General features: G+C 59.8%; 1 non-coding gene and 1 pseudogene across 1 annotated transcript; both read left to right on the top strand.

Moving 5' to 3' along the window:
- Window positions 1-289: 289 nt before the first annotated feature.
- Window positions 290-976, top strand: LOC149324585 (small subunit ribosomal RNA; annotated as a pseudogene; the record flags this gene model as incomplete).
- A 1,783-nt stretch (window positions 977-2,759) lies between these two features.
- On the top strand, window positions 2,760-2,911 carry LOC149324584 (5.8S ribosomal RNA). The gene has a single exon (XR_016286814.1). It is a non-coding gene; the product is annotated as a 5.8S ribosomal RNA (ribosomal RNA).
- The last annotated feature ends 556 nt before the right edge of the window (window positions 2,912-3,467 follow it).

Below are 3,467 nucleotides of genomic sequence, written 5' to 3'. Positions count from 1 at the left end.
CCCGTTTCTGTTCTGTTGGTTTTTGGAATACGGGGTAATGATTAAGAGGGACAGACGGGGGCATTCGTATTGCGGCGCTAGAGGTGAAATTCTTGGACCGTCGCAAGACGAACTACTGCGAAAGCATTTGCCAAGAATGTTTTCTTTGATCAAGAACGAAAGTCAGAGGTTCGAAGGCGATCAGATACCGCCCTAGTTCTGACCATAAACGATGCCAACCAGCGATCCGCCTGAGTTACTCAAATGACTCGGCGGGCAGCTTCCGGGAAACCAAAGTATTTGGGTTCCGGGGGAAGTATGGTTGCAAAGCTGAAACTTAAAGGAATTGACGGAAGGGCACCACCAGGAGTGGAGCCTGCGGCTTAATTTGACTCAACACGGAAAACTTACCCGGCCCCGGACACTGGGAGGATTGACAGATTGAGAGCTCTTTCTTGATTCGGTGGATGGTGGTGCATGGCCGTTCTTAGTTGGTGGAGCGATTTGTCTGGTTAATTCCGATAACGAACGAGACTCTAGCCTATTAAATAGGTGCGGGGTTCCCAGCACCTTACAACCTTCTTAGAGGGACAAGCGGCTCCTAGCCGCACGAAACAGAGCAATAACAGGTCTGTGATGCCCTTAGATGTCCGGGGCCGCACGCGCGCTACACTGAAGGAAGCAGCGTGTCTTTATCCCTGTCTGAAAAGACTGGGTAACCCGTGGAACTTCTTTCGTGATTGGGATAGGGGCTTGCAATTGTTCCCCTTGAACGAGGAATTCCCAGTAAGCGCGAGTCATAAGCTCGCGTTGATTACGTCCCTGCCCTTTGTACACACCGCCCGTCGCTACTACCGATTGAATGATTTAGTGAGGTCTTCGGACCGATGTCCGGCGCGGCCTTTCGGTTGCGCCGGTCTGTTGGAAAGATGACCAAACTTGATCATTTAGAGAAGTAAAAGTCGTAACAAGGTTTCCGTAGGTGAACCTGCGGAAGGATCATTACCGGATTGTGCTTGTCACACCCGGCGCCGCCCCCACTTATAAGCGGGGGAAGGCCTCAACCGCGGAGTTTGCGAGATTCTGAAGCCGCTTCTCTGCACAAACTGTTGCGCCCAGCGGAGCTCCGTCACCAAGGAAAGTCGGACGGGCTGTATCCGCAGGTTTGAACGGCGTAACGCACCACTCATGGTGGGCTTTCGGTTGTCGACAACCGTCGAAGAGGCGCAAACAGAGCCGGTAGGCAGGCCGAGGGAAAGGCCTGCCCGCTGCCAAGGGAACGGCGGCGGCTGCTGCGAAGTACGAAAGGAAACGCTGCTCGCTGGCTTTGTCGTGTTGCGACCACGAGTCGGTAGGCGGGCCGAGGGAAAGGCCTGCCCGCTGCCAAGGGAACGGCGGCGGCTGCTGCGAAGTACGAAAGGAAACGCTGCTCGCTGGCTTTGTCGTGTTGCGACCACGAGTCGGTAGGCGGGCCGAGGGAAAGGCCTGCCCGCTGCCAAGGGAACGGCGGCGGCTGCTGCGAAGTACGAAAGGAAACGCTGCTCGCTGGCTTTGTCGTGTTGCGACCACGAGTCGGTAGGCGGGCCGAGGGAAAGGCCTGCCCGCTGCCAAGGGAACGGCGGCGGCTGCTGCGAAGTACGAGAGGAACCGCGGCTCGCTGGCTTTGTCGTGTTGCGACCACCAGTCGGTAGGCGGGCCGAGGGAAAGGCCTGCCCGCTGCCAAGGGAAACGGCGGCGGCTGCTGCGAAGTACGAGAGGAACCGCGGCTCGCTGGCTGGAAACTGCGCTTCTGCGCGACGCGCACGCGGCGGGACGCGCGCGGCCCAGGGAACGGCCGCGCGCGAAAGGTCTCGCACTGCGGGCGCGGAGTCTGACGCCGCGCCGACGGCGCGAAAGGAGGCACCGGGACCGAAAAGGACGAGGGATTATAATCCCGCACTTTGAACGCATTCGCGGCAGCCGGGTTCTCTTGCTGCTTCGTCCTTCCCAGCCTTCGAGTAGTCTGTCGGTGCGCTACCGAAACGCCGTCCATGGCACTGTGGCCGGTGGGCTCCTATTGCGGGAGTAGACTGATGAACGTCCGCTTTGCGGCTTGTTCCAAGTACGCGCTGCGTAGCCACGGCTAGGCGGTGCCTGTCTCCTTGCGAAGCAATGATGTGGCGAAATGGTCGAGTAGGGAGCAGCACTTGGCGCACCCGGGGGCGACCGGACCGGGGGGCGTTGGGAAAACCCCCTCCCCTACAAAAGGGTGCAGCAGCGGTAGGCGGTGATGACTCGCCTTGAAAGATGTGAACAGCAGTTGAGTGTGAACAGCAACAAAAAAAAACCGCTGCTGGAGTCCGGGGGTAGCGTCGCTGCAGATCGCAGAAAGGTGCGTGAGGACGGTGGCACAGAGCTCCAAGAATGTATATTTCTAGCAAACGCCGGTGCTTCGAGGTGTTCTGCGGTCAGGCCCGTGCGGGCGGAGCGGGCGTGCCCAAGAAGGCACAAGAAGACCCACCTCTGATGAAGACCGGAATTGGAGCGTCACGCGTCGGCTCAGCACTTCTGCCTTAGTGGTTGCCAAATGCCTCGTCATCCTATTAGTGACGCGCAAGCCATTATCGCACAAAAGCTTCGAGAGACTTTGCTCGCTTTGGCTTTGAGGCACGCGCAGCATGCCGAACGGACGGCTGCGAGGCGCGAAAGACGTCGGTCGAAACTGCGACTGGAGACCAGGGGAAAAGCCCGGTGCCTAAAACCCTGGTTGTACTGTACGGATTTGAACAAACCAAACGCACGACTCTAAGCGGTGGATCACTCGTTCTCGGGTCGATGAAGAACGCAGCCAGCTGCGAGACTTGGTGTGAATTGCAGGACACACTGAGCACTGATTCTTCGAACGCACATTGCGCCCTTGGGTCTTCCCTTGGGTTCGTCTGTCTGAGGGTCGGATCATATATCAAGAGAGGCGCCGGCGCCCGGGGATGGCGCGGCCGGCGACTCGTTTTGACCGTGTCGGCAAAGAGGACGGCTCTGTACGGAACGCCGAAGATCCCTCGAAAGACTTTGCGAATGAGGAGGAGAGCGGGTCGAACCCTTCAGCCGCGCGCAAAGCGGCAGAGTCGGGTCGCCCTGCGCTGACGTAACGCGGGCCGGCGGCTGCTAGCCGTAGAGCGTCACGCCTCAGAAAGCGACCGCCGCAGGAAGGGATTACCTGCAGGGAAAGAGCGGTCCGACGGGAGACGAGGCTGTTTGGACGGGCGGCGAAGCGCTGCCTGCTGGCCCGCGGAGAAGTAGCCGAACTGCTGCGAGAAGCGCAGAGACGGGAACGCCCTGTTCCGGGCACGCCCGCGCGAGAAAAAGGGATACCTCGCGCGGGGTGCAGGGAGGTGACGGGCGCGAGCGCGGTGTGCGCAGCACAGTTCGGCAAAGCGCAGAGGCGCGCCGTGTGCGCGGCAACGAAGGGGTCCCCCGGACCCTGTGCGGAAAGGGACCGCCTCCTCGAG

This window comes from Amblyomma mixtum, unplaced genomic scaffold (genome assembly GCF_055824585.1).
Source record: "Amblyomma mixtum isolate Tamu unplaced genomic scaffold, ASM5582458v1 scaffold_21, whole genome shotgun sequence".
In the NCBI taxonomy this organism is placed as follows: Eukaryota; Metazoa; Arthropoda; class Arachnida; order Ixodida; family Ixodidae; genus Amblyomma; species Amblyomma mixtum.
Note: the sequence above shows the minus strand (reverse complement) of the source record. Positions and strands in the feature narration are given on the sequence as shown.